General features: G+C 40.1%; 1 pseudogene; it reads left to right on the top strand.

Annotated features, from left to right (window-relative positions):
• The first annotated feature begins 303 nt into the window (after positions 1 to 303).
• On the top strand, positions 304 to 422 carry LOC127629354 (uncharacterized; annotated as a pseudogene).
• Positions 423 to 13,881: the final 13,459 nt, after the last annotated feature.

Below are 13,881 nucleotides of genomic sequence, written 5' to 3'. Positions count from 1 at the left end.
TATGTGTTAAGCATATAATTGTGCAGCTGAGTATGCCCTCTTTTAGCAAACCACATGGAAGCTATGACACAGGTATGCAGAAAAAGGTATTGTGGACGACTCCTGTGAAATTGAATGAATAGAGAGGAGGCACTTACCTTTTCAAAAAGAGAAATAAATAAAAATAGACAATGTCTGAGAGGAAAGGGCCTGTTGTCTCTTTTTTAGAGCTGCAGTACAAGACATATTTTACTGATGGGAGAGCAGCATAAGGAGACATGTAGTGCGCTTGCTTTAAATGGCCTGCTGGTAGCCGCAGCACTCGCTTACGGCCATACCACCCTGTGCAGGCCCGAACTCGTCTGATCTCGGAAGCCAAACAGGGCTGGGCCTGGTTAGTACTTGCATGAGCGACTTCCTTGGAATACCAGGTTCTGAAAGATTTTGCTTTTCCTTGTTTGTTTTAACTCATACACTCCCACCTGGCTCAACTGGGATTTATTTATTTATCCTTGGAAATTGGTTGTTTGATTGATATTCTTTCATTTAGCTTTCTCTGTGGCAAAGGACAGCTTGCTCATTTATCTTGCCTCCTACAGAAAGCAGTAGAGGGTTTTTTTTTCCTCTTTCTTGACTGCAACATACAGAGAAGAAAAGTACAAACAAAGTGCAGTGCTTCCAAAATTTGGTGGACACATCCGAAAGAAAGCGTCCTGAGGTCATTTTTTAAGTAGAGAAGAGTTTTCTTTGGCCACTGGATTATTATTATGTGTTAAGCATATAATTGTGCAGCTGAGTATGCCCTCTTTTAGCAAACCACATGGAAGCTATGACACAGGTATGCAGAAAAAGGTATTGTGGACGACTCCTGTGAAATTGAATGAATAGATAGGAGGCACTTACCTTTTCAAAAAGAGAAATAAATAAAAATAGACAATGTCTGAGAGGAAAGGGCCTGTTGTCTCTTTTATAGAGCTGCAGTACAAGACATATTTTAATGATGGGAGAGCAGCATAAGGATGCGTGCAGTGCGCGTGCTTTAAATGGCCTGCTGGTAGCCACAGCACTTGCTTATGGCCATACCACCCTGTGCACCCCTGTGGGTTAGACCAGTTGGTACAGTCCAGGAAGTGTTTGGCTGCAGTAGGTGAGAGAGGCTCACCAAACTTTTTTTGTGTTTTTTTTGCGCTTAAATAAGTCTTTATCTCTATTAGTGGTTAGTTTTTTTTGTTTAAGTTCTTCCTCCCAGCAGCTTGCGCTGTTGGGGGGGAACTTCAGTATTTTTTGCGCTTTTTTTAGTTTTTTTTGTCTTTGTTTTCTTTTGTTTATAATGGATGGATCCACGGTGACGGACACGGCAATGGCGGAGGAAATATGGCGTGGGAATGACAATGGACTGGCTAAAAGACAACGAGATGGCAAAGAAAAGGATAATGAAAGAAGAAAAGAAAGTGTGAAAAGAGTGTACTTGAAGGAAGCGACGGTGACAGTGGAAGTAGGACAATTGAAAGATGTGAGGGCGGTAGACATTATTAATGCAGTGGCGGAGCGGATTGGTGAAGGAAGGATACTAGCGGTCAGACCCAAACAAACTAAGGAGTACGAGGTGACGCTGGAACATGAAGAAGACACAGAGATGTTAATGGATGGGCTGACAATTAATGGAATTAACTTAGAGGTAAGGAGACTGCAAAACCGAGATTACATTGTCTCCTTCATGCATCTGCCTGTCTACATGGCTGATGAGGAGATTATTGATAAATTGGAAGGATGGGGAGTCTTCCCAATATCGAAAATAAAAAGACGAGTGTATCCGGGCACCAACATTGAGGATGGAACAAGATTTGTCAGAACACGTTTCCCAAAAGAAGTTGCCTCCCTCCCATACAACAGAAGAATGGAAACGGCAGAGGGCCCACAATATTTCCGGGTGATGCACAGCCACCAGGTGAAGACCTGTCGGCTGTGCATGAGCCCGGACTATGTGGTGAAGGATTGTCCGGAGTTCAGATGTTTTACGTGTGAGGAGAGGGGGCACTTCGTGAGAGACTGCAATGCAGTAAGGTGCCCGGATTATAATTTGTTTTTAAATAAGTGTGAGTGTGGGATGGGAAATGAGGAGGAGGAGGATAAACAGCAAGTGGACGAGCAGATGCATGAACGAGACAATGTGCAACGGGTAGAAGAAACAATACAAGAGGGCGAAACAACAGCGACCAAGGACACTGAACAGCATGAAAAAGAACATAATGATCAAGAGGAACAATCACAACAGAACGAGGGAACTTGGACTCAGATGGTTTTAACGGAAAATGTGCAAAGTGCTTTGGAAGATGGAGAACAAAATGATCAAGGGAATAATGGACTGATGGATATACAACAGGATGGATTTGTAATAGATTTCGACGAACAACCGGTTAGAATGGAAAGTGAAGAGGAGGAACAAAAGGAAGACAAACAAGCGAAATCATCGAAAAGAAGAAGGCCAATAAAGGTAAAACCAAATTTAGACACTACCAGGAAAAAAGTAATTAAAAAAGACTCTGTGGAGACTGGGAATAAGTTTGATGTGCTAAAGGACTTGAAGGAGATGGACTAAGATGATGGATCTTATCAACATTCTTATATGTTTTATGCTGTTAAGAATTGTTAATTTTAATGCCAGAGGACTTTTAGATATAAGAAAATTTGAGAAAATGAAGGAAATGTGCAAAAGTGAAGATGTGATTTTATTACAAGAGACTAACTGGAGGGAAAGTTTTATGACTGAAATAATGAAAAGGTGGAATGGAGAGATCTTATATAATAATGGGGATGATAGGTATGGCAGAGGTGTAGCGGTTTTAATAAAGGAAAACAGTGGTGTAACATGTAAGAAAATATACAATGATGAAGAAGGGAAATGCATGGCTGTAGAAATGGTCTTTGAAGGAAAAGCAATAGTTGTGGTTAATGTTCATGCGCCAAATGAAGAGAATGAAAAGAAAGAGTATTTTAGTGTTTTAAGAGAATTTTTAAAGGAATACAGAGAAGTTATTATGATGGGTGATTTTAATACTGTTTTTAGCAAAATTGAAATGGGTGAGGGAATGGTTTTTAGAAATGACAAAGGAAGAAAAGAGTTGGAATTATTAATAGAAGAAAACAACATGATTGATATATGGCGAGAAAGAAATGGAAAAATTTGAGAATATTCAAGGAGGCAATTAGTGGGGAATTTTATGTGCAAAACAAGAATTGATTTTATATTATGTACAAGAAACGTGAAAGGTTTTATTGGTAGTATTAAATATGAGGAATCAAGCTTAAGTGATCACAAACCAATTTTTATACAACTAGACTGGACTTCTGTGAAAAGAGGGCCGGGAGTTTGGATTTTAAATACAGAGATTTTAAAGAATGAAGGTTATGTTTTGAGTGTTAAAGAAATTATTGAAACGGAAAAGACGAACGAAATGTACATTGAAGATAAAAGAATATGGTGGGAAAATACTAAATATTTAGTTAAAAAGTTTACAATAAAGTACTGCAAGTTAATACAGAAAAGCAAGAGAAACAAGGAGAGAGAAACAAGGGAAAAATTGAAAAAAGACGTAAATGAGAATGGGGGAGATATACAAAAAATAAAAGAACTAGAGGGAATATTGAAAGAAATGGAAGAGGAAAAATATGAGGGAGCAAGACTAAGAAGTAAGGCAAAATACACAGTGGAGGGCGAAAAATGTACAAAGTTTTTCTTTAATCTAGAAAAAAGTAGAGGGAAAGCAAAAATGATAAAAGAAATAAGAGGAAATAATGGAGTAGTTGTAGAAACAAACGAGGAAATTCTAAAAGAAATAAAAGCATACTATGAGAATTTGTTTAGTGCAGAGGGAGTGAAAGAAGAAGAGAAACGAGTTATTGAAACAAATAAAAACAACAGTTGGGGAACAAGACAAAAAAGAGTGTGATAGAGAGATAAGTGAAGAAGAGATAAAAAGAGCAATAAATGATCTAAACAAAAAGAAAAGTCCAGGTATAGATGGTTTGGGGAGTGAATTTTATATAGTTTTAAAAGATTTTTTAGCTAGCATTTTAAAAGAAGTATATGCGGATATTTTTAACAAAGGAGAACTGAACCAAAGAATGTGAATGGGTTTAATGAAATTGATATACAAGCGAAAAGGAGAGAAGATAGATTTGAAGAATTACAGACCAATTACGATGTTGAATACTGATTTAAAGGTTTTGTCGGAAATTTTAGCCAACTGATTGAGGAAAGTAATGCCGAATATAATTAAAACCAACCAAGTGTACGGAGTGAAAGGAAGAGACATAGCAGATACAACAATAAGTATAAAAGATACGATAAGACACATACATGACAAGAACAAAGAAGGGTACATAATTAGTTTAGATTTCGAAAAAGCGTTTGACAGAGTGGAACATGATTTTTTATTTGGTATTTTAAAAAGTTTTGGCTTTGGAGGAAATTTTATTAAATGTGTAGCGTGGCCACATAAGGGGATGTTTTATATTTGGTTCAATGACTTTAAACTAATTATGTTTGTCATTAATGCCTATTTGTTATATTGCTTTCCCCTGTAATCTGTCATTCCCCTCAGCTGTTGTGTGTTGTTCCCCGATCTCTGTTCACGCGAGATCTTCGCGTGAATTCGTCTTACGTGTTTTCCTGCCACGTATTCAGGAAGTTACTTTCGGTTTCTATTTAAAGAACCGCTATGCCGATAAACGGGGCTCATTTGCGAGTACGCACATTCACAAAACCGCTCACTCATTCAATTGGATATAGGCTTGTGACTGACCTGGAAGCGCTGAGACGCCGTTCCTCTCGAGGAGTATATTTGTTTGGCTCGCAGCCAGGATTACTTTTATCAGAGGACATTGGTCATTCATCACTTCATCACTTGATCTTGCTCACGGACTATACAAACACCCGGTGAGGCTGATCTGAACACTGTATATAACTCTGTGCACTCTGGACTTCACATTTACATGTATACACCACACCTTGTTTGTTATTATTGTAAAAATTGTTTATGTTGTAAATACACTTGGTTTATTGGTATTTCATCAGTGTTGCTATTTATTTTCTCCACACCACAACCTATCATTAGAAACGGTACAGAAGATCCCAAAATAGTGTAAACTCAACTTTAATATTGGAGAGTGTTACATAGTGGTGGCCCGTACAGGGAACTACGTGCCGTTTCTATTTGTTGATAGTATTTTTTTGTGTGTGTTTATAAAAATGGAAGACATGACACAAGCAAATGGTGGAATAATCAATGTACATAATTATGAAATTGAGACTGATGTGCATGAGTTCAGGGGTAGCTCTGATGAAACTAAGGATGCTGATTTCACTGCGGGCCCGTTTGTTACCAGACGTAACCCGACAGATGAAATAGCATCTATTCTTAGTTCTTTATATAATTCTGATGATGATGATGATGATGATGATGATGAAAAAGAAATGGTGGATATAAATGTTGTACAGACAATGCAAATGGAGATTGATAAACTTAAGGTGGATTTATTGGCTCTAAATGCAAAAACACAACATAATGAACAGGAATTACAACAGTCTGTAGAGATTTCCCTTAATAGGGAAACTAGTTTCCGGGAGTCAGTGGGCGCTGGCTTAGCAGACTTAGGAGATCACTTCCAGAGGTCTATAGAGAAGTTGGAGAGAGCGGTGGTTGATTGTTTCCTGCGGAGAGATGCTAGATGGGAAAATCAAATGAAAAAAATAAGATTCACCAGTACCCCATCTCGATCTCAAGTACAGACTTTTTACCCTGCCTCTTCCCCATCTACAGCTAATGTCTTAAATACTCCCATACCAGCTACCAGACGTAAAGTCCCCCCGGTTAACAGAGACAACGTTACCTATGACGTCACTGCTGGAGCACAAGTATCTAACCTGGCTCACCCTTCATGTATGCCCAGTATGTCGTCTTTCTGTAGGAAACCACCTATCCGTTTGGAATTTCCTTCCTTCGGTGAGGCTAGCGAGACATCCGACGTACTCCATTTTGTCGAACAGGTCGAAAATTATCTGGCCATTAGACCCCTACCTAGTGTGGAGCTGGTTGGCACCCTGAGTACAGTGCTCAAAGGACCCGCTTTAAGCTGGTGGAAGGCAGAAAAAAACAAGGTAACAGATTGGCAATCTTTCAAAGATGCTTTTATGTCTGCTTTTCTCCCAGATGATTACCTCACTGAGGTAGAGGACAAGTTAAGATCTCTGGTGCAGCAACCCAATCAGCGTTTGAGAGATTTCGCCTATGATTACCGAGCCCTCTGCCTCAAATGGAAGTCAGCTATCACTGAAGAGGAGATGGTGAGCCGCATTCTTAACAACATCAACCCAAGGGTTGCGGGTTGTCTGAGAGGGACGGTTAAATCAGTGGAACAGCTGGTGAAGGTGGGTTCGATGGTAGAGAAGGACTGGATGGGAGCGAAAGATTACTGGCAGAAAGTGAGCAAATTGCACAGCAAAGAAACAACAAATAAAAGACCACCTGAACGCCATACCTCAAAAAATCTAGCAGGGGTATCCATTGCTCAACACCACCCAATGACCTCCCTTCTACTAGTGCCAGTAACTATAAAAGGACGAGAGGTGAAGGTGGTACTGGATACGGGGAGCACATACACCCTTATTCAGGAAAGCCTGTGGAGACAATTAGGAGGGGAAACAAAACCTGACACTCCCGGCCTTCTTCAACAGTTCATTATGGCTGATGGAAAAATGCACCAGGTGATTAACAAGAGCTCAGTCTGTTATGAGTGGCATGACAAGGTATGCAGGTTGGACACCTATGTTATGAAGGATGCTCACCTGGCCTTTCCCCTTATAGCTGGTCTGGACTTCCTGAGAGCCGCTGATGCCATAGTGGATGTAGGCCAATGGAGATATGGTCTGAAAATGGGCAAAGGATATGTTTATCATCCATTCCTAACTGCACTTATAAATCCAATGCTGTCTTCACATCTGATGGGTGAAAGTTTAGGCACGACTGCTGCTGCTGTGAGTCTATATTATGCCTTACCGCCAACCTGGAATCCACCCACACATGTCTTACCCACACAAGTTGTTCCCAGCTGGGACTCCGACAATCAGGATGAATTAAAAAGGCTGATGGAAAATTGGCCTCATACCACTTCTCAAGTCCTGGGAAAAACGTCTGTGGAACAACACAAAATTATACTTTCTGACGAAATGCCCTTGAGATCCAGAGCTTATAGGGTCTCTCCATTCAAGAGGAAGATTATTGATGCACAAGTAGAACAAATGCTACGAGACCATATCATCGAGCCTTCTTTCTCTCCTTGGTCATCACCTGTAGTCCTGGTCCCCAAACCTGATGGGTCCTACAGGTTCTGTGTGGACTATAGGAGGCTGAATAGTAAAACCATCCCTGACGCTTATCCAATGCCAATCATCCACGACATCTTGGAGTCCATGGAAGGCGCCTCCTGGTTCAGCACATTGGATTTGCAGTCAGGGTCCTGGCAGGTTGAGATGGAGGAAAGTAGCAAAGCCAAAACAGCCTTCATCACCTCCCAAGGACTATTCCAATTCTGCTCCATGCCATATGGATTACGGAATGCCACTGCCACCATCCAGAGGCTGATGGAGAAGGTCCTAGCAGAGTTAAGAGGGAAGTTTTGCTTTGTCTATATTGATGACATCATAATCTATTCAAGGTCTTTATCAGAACATGTCCAACACCTGAACACCATTCTACAGAGACTAAACCAAGCTTCACTTACACTAAATATGAAGAAGTGTCACTTCTTTAAGAAGCAGCTGAAGTTTCTTGGACATATAGTCTCAGAGAAAAGGGTGGAGGTCGACCCTGAAAAGACCCGAGCGGTAGCTGAATATCCTCCTCCCAAAGACATTAAAGCCCTCCAACGCTTCTTGGGATTAGCCGGGTGGTACCACAAGTTCATTCCCCATTTTTCCCACATCACAGCTCCCTTAAAAAATCTAAAAAAGAAAGGAGTTAAGTGGGATTGGACTCCTGAGTGCCAAACCAGTCTTGAAAACATCAAACAGCTGTTACAAGACCCACCTGTATTGATGCAGCCTGACCTCAATCAACTGTTCCAGGTTCATACAGATGCCAGTGATGTGGTCTTAGGAGCCTTCATTACCCAGCACACTCCAGAGGGGGAACGGGTAATAGCTTACGCATCACGAACATTGCGTGGACCTGAACTGAATTATTCTACGGCTGAAAAAGAGTGTCTGGCAGTGGTCTGAGCAGTGGAAAAGTGGAAACATTACCTGGAAGGAAGACACTTCGACATCTATAGTGACCATGCTGCCTTAACTTGGGCCTTCAACAGTCCTAAAACCTCCTCTCGGCTGACCCGGTGGACTCTTAGGTTGCAGCAATTCATCTTCCAAGTACATCACAGAAGAGGATGTCTGAACCTGGGACCAGATGCCTTGTCACGAGTCTGTGAAGCTCCTGAAAGTGAAAGTGTGCCCTGTCTAGCCATAATAAAAACAAAATGTGCTTCTGACATACCCCACACATTACAGGAAATCTCACAAGCACAAAGTCATGATAATACGGTGTCTCTCCTCCAACTGGCCCAAAAAACCAGAAAGGTTCAAGAAAACCAAATAACCTTTGAGATCCACCAGGGGGTGCTATATCGCTGAGTTCCTGTCAAGAACAATGGAAATAAATTCCAACTGGTTGTTCCTCAGGCATTAATTCCTGGTTTCTTGCACTACGTACATGATAACCCACTGGGAGGACATCTGGGACGACTAAAAACACTGTTGAGGCTCTTGGAGGTGGCATGGTGGCCAACTGTCCGTAAGGATGTCTGGGAGTACGTAAAAGGATGTGAAACATGTCAAAAATACAAACATGACAATACAAAACCCAGCGGTTTCTTACAGCATACACAAGTGACAGAACCAGGTCACACTTGGGGGATGGATTTCATGGGACCTTTCCCGGCCAGTAAGAAACGAAACGCTTACTTACTGGTGTTTGTGGATTATTACACCAAATGGGTAGAGTTGTTTCCCCTTCGAGACAGTAAGACCCCTAAGATTGTCAAAATTCTCAGGGAAGAGATCTTTACCCGATGGGGGGTCCCAAAATATCTCATCTCGGACAGGGGGGCCCAATTCACCTCCAATGTGCTTGCTGAGCTCTGCAAATCCTGGGGAAGTATTCAGAAACTCACAACCAGTTATCACCCTCAGACAAACATGACGGAGAGAATTAACAGGACGTTAAAAACAATGATTGCGTCATATGTGGGACAACATCATGAGAGATGGGACCAGTGGTTGCCTGAATTAAGGTTTGCCATCAACACCGCACATCAGGAAACCACAGGTAGAGCACCTGCTGAATTAATGATGGGCAGACAGCTACATGGTCCCCTGGAGAGGTTGATCCTCAAAAACCCCACTCCTGACCAGACCTTGTATAACCTAATTGATAGACAGAACACCATGGCAGAGGAGGTAAAGCTTCGAGTAGGAGTGCAACAATCTAGACAAGCTAGATACTACAATGCCCGACGGAAAGATGCGCAGTTCCAGCCGGGAGATCTAGTCTGGGTTAGAACTCACCCTCTCTCGTCTGCCTCCAATAAATACTCTGCTAAGCTAGCGCCCAAATGGGAGGGACCAGCTGAAATAATAAAAAAATGGGGCCAATAAATTACACCGTTCGCTGGGGAGACCCATGTAAAACAGACATTTTAAATGTGGTCAACCTGAAACGCTGGTACGGACGATCTCCTCCTATGCCGAAGGCTGGGGGGGGGGGATCTATGTAGCGTGGCCACATAAGGGGATGTTTTATATTTGGTTCAATGACTTTAAACTAATTATGTTTGTCATTAATGCCTATTTGTTATATTGCTTTCCCCTGTAATCTGTCATTCCCCTCAGCTGTTGTGTGTTGTCCCCCGATCTCTGTTCACGCGAGATCTTCGCATGAATTCGTCTTACGTGTTTTCCTGCCACGTATTCAGGAAGTTACTTTCGGTTTCTTTTTAAAGAACCGCTATGCCGATAAACGGGGCTCATTTGCGAATACGCACATTCACAAAACCGCTCACTCATTCAATTGGATATAGGCTTGTGACTGACCTGGAAGCGCTGAGACGCTGTTCCTCTCCAGGAGTATATTTGTTTGGCTCGCAGCCAGGATTACTTTTATCAGAGGACATTGGTCATTCATCACTTCATCACTTGATCTTGCTCACGGACTATACAAACACCCGGTGAGGCTGATCTGAACACTGTATATAACTCTGTGCACTCTGGACTTCACATTTACATACACCACACCTTGTTTGTTATTGTTGTAAATATTATTCTTGATTTTGTATACACTTGGGTTTATTGGTATTTACATCTGTGTTGATATATTTATTTGTTCCATTCTTTTACACTTATCAATAGAAACAGTACGGTAGATCCCAATATTAGTGTAAACTCCTCTTTAATATATTGGAGAGTGTTACAAATGGATAAAAATGTTATACAAAGGAGCAGTAACAAAAATTAAATGTAATGGCTTTTTAACACAGTGTTTTAAAGTTACTAGATCAATAAGGCAAGGATGTCCACTCTCAGCTCTTTTATATTCTTTAGTTTCTGAACCACTAGGTCTGGCCATAAAACAAGAAAAGGGAATTAAGGGAATAAGTGTTGAGGGAGAAAAGAACAAAATATTTCAGTATGCGGATGATAAAACAGTGATAATAAAGGATCTAGAGAGTGTTAAAAAAGCAATGAGAATCATGGAGATGTTTTGTAAGGGATCAGGAGCTAAAGTAAATGGAGAAAAAACAGTGTATATGAGATTTGGAGGGGCAAAACATTTAACAAATAGCTTTGCTTTTAAGGAAACAAAATAAATAAAGTTTTAGGTGTTTTAATGGGAATGGATGAAAAGAAAGTAGGAGAAACCATGTGGGAAGAATTATTAGGGGGTATTGAAAGAAGGATGAATTTTTGGAAACTGAGAACTTTAACTTTGAAAGGGAAGGTCTTAATTCTGAATGTTTTAATGGTTTCAAAATTATGGTATGTTTTATATGTGTCACCTATGCCATTGTGGGCAGAAAAATAATATGTTTTTTTAGATTTTTTTATGGGAAGGGAAGCCAGCAAGAATTGCATACAACACACTAATAGGAGCAGTGGAGAAGGGAGGTTTGGGCTTAATGGATTTTGAACAAAGGAATAACAGTCTAAGAGTAAAAATAATACAAAAGTACTTAGACGAAGAAAACAAAACAGCATGGAAAAAGACGATGGAATATTCTTTAAGTAAATGTGGGGTTTTTAGTCTAGGGGATAATATACTGTGGATGAGAACAAAGAAATGGATGACAGAGGGGTTGCCAGATTTTTACAAGGAACTGATGAGCGCCTGGGGTAAATTTTTAAGTAATGTACATTTTAATCCACAAGGTAGAGAGAACATCTTAAATCAGCCTTTATTCTTAAACAACGGCATATTAAATCAAGGAAAGGAGATATTTTTTAAGAAGTGGTGGGAGCTGGGAATTAAAAAAGTAAGAGATGTGTTATATGATTTTAAAGAGGGTTTTTTGCCAGTGCAATATATTGTAGATGTAATGGAGGAGGTAAAGGAGGATTTTAGCAGACAGGATATAATAAACAAATATGAAATAATCCAAAAGGCAATACCCAAAGACTGGATAAAAAGAATTGAAAGCATGGAAGTGGGGAAAAATGGGAAAGAAGTGTATGTGAAGGTGGGAGAAAAATTGTATGGCTTTAAAACATGTACGGTGAGGATGTTTTATGGTTTTTTTAGAGATAGTGCTTTTAAAGAGCCGATTGTAAATGGATACTGGGTGCAGAAATTCAAAGATTTAAGAGAAGAGTGTATATGGAGAAACATGAGGGGGATGTGTGTGGAAACAAAATTGGGATGTTTGGAGTATTTTATAAGACATAAAGTGGTTTTTACGGAGGCTATTTTAAACAAAATAGGAATTGAACAAAACGCTTTGTGTAAAGTGTGCCAGGAAAAGGAAGAGTGGATTTTACATATGTTTTTATATTGTAAAGAATTGGAGTAATTTTTAAGGAAATGTAAAGTTTTAATTAAAGATTTGACTGAGGAATGGGATGAAAGTGTAATGGAATGGAACAGAGTGGTGATGTTTGGTTGGGAAAAAAAGTGTCAAAACAAAAAATTTATTAATCTGTGTGTAATGTTAATGAAAAGTGCAATATGGGAGAGAAGAACTGTGGCTAAAAAAGAAAAAATCGTATTGGATGTTTGGACTGTGTTTAAAAGGAATACAGAATTATATATTGAAAGATTATATGTGCATTTTAAAGAAGTTTTTACCCCAAATGTTTGTTGTGTTCTAAAAGATTTAATGTGGAAGCTGCCGGGAAGTGAAAGAGACTTTTAAAACTTTAAAAAAATGAAGATATGATGTAGAGATGTTTGCAGAAGAAAATCTGTTTTTTATTGTATCGTATCTTTTAAATAAAAAAAAAGCAGGCCCGATCTCGTCTGATCTCGGAAGCCAAACAGGGCTGGGCCTGGTTATTACTTGGATGGGAGACTTCCTGGGAATACCAGGTGCTGTAAGATTTTGCTTTTCCTTGTTTGTTTTAACTCATACACTCCCCCCTGGCTCAACTGGGATTTATTTATTTATCCTTGGAAATTGGTTGTTTGATTGATTTTCTTTCATTTAGCTTTCTCTGTGGCAAAGGACAGACTGCTCATTTATCTTGCCTCCTACAGAAAGCAGTAGAGGGTTTGTTTTTTTTTGCTCTTTCTTGACTGCAACATACAGAGTAGGAAAGTACAAACAAAGTGCAGTGCTTCCAAAATTTGGTGGACACATCCGAAAGAAAGCGTCCTGAGGTCATTTTTTTAAGTAGAGAAGAGTTTTCTTTGGCCACTGGATTATTTTTATGTGTTAAGCATATAATTGTGCAGCTGAGTATGCCCTCTTTTAGCAAACCACATGGAAGCTATGACACAGGTATGCAGAAAAAGATATTGTGGACGACTCCTGTGAAACTGAATGAATAGAGAGGAGGCAATTACCTTTTCAAAAAGAAAAATAAATAAAAATAGACAATGTCTGAGAGGAAAGGGCCTGTTGTCTCTTTTTTAGAGCTGCAGTACAAGACATATTTTAATGATGGGAGAGCAGCATAAGGATGCGTGCAGTGCGCTTGCTTTAAATGGCCTGCTGGTAGCCACAGCACTTGCTTACGACCATACCACCCTGAGCTTGCCAGAGAGTTGGTACGATCCAGGAAGTAGTTTGGCTGCAGAGTGGAGAGGAATACTTGCAGAGGCTCTCCCAATACTTAGTTTGATTTTCAGTTTGTTTGATTTATTTTTTGAAACGTTTTGAGTTGGTTGTGTTTAAATTGTGTTTATTTCACGCCTCTGAGCAGAGATATCTGCTTAGGGGCTGAAAAACTAGCACTTTTTTTTCTCTCAAAATGGACGGATCTACTGGTAAAGACCTGGATATGGAAATGGAGAAAGGAAAGGAAAACGATAATGGACTGGACAAAGGACAAAGAGAAACACAAAGGAGAAAAATGGAGAGAAATGGAAGGAGTTGGATACAGGATGAAGAGCAAAAAGGATACTCAAAGGAAGCCACCTTGATTGTAAGTGCAGGGGAGCTGAATGAAGTGAAAGCGGAAGATGTGATTAATGCTTTAATAGAAAAAGTTGGAGTAACCAAAGTACTGGCGGTGATACCACGAATGAATAAGGAATATGAGATGACTCTAGAGAATGAGGAAGCATGTGAAGGCCTTAAAGAGGGCCTAACAATCAAAGGTGTGCTATGTGAGGTGAGAAGCCTGCAGACGAGGGAGTG

Source organism: Xyrauchen texanus, chromosome 35, assembly GCF_025860055.1.
Source record: "Xyrauchen texanus isolate HMW12.3.18 chromosome 35, RBS_HiC_50CHRs, whole genome shotgun sequence".
NCBI classification, from domain to species: domain Eukaryota; kingdom Metazoa; phylum Chordata; class Actinopteri; order Cypriniformes; family Catostomidae; genus Xyrauchen; species Xyrauchen texanus.
Note: the sequence above shows the minus strand (reverse complement) of the source record. Positions and strands in the feature narration are given on the sequence as shown.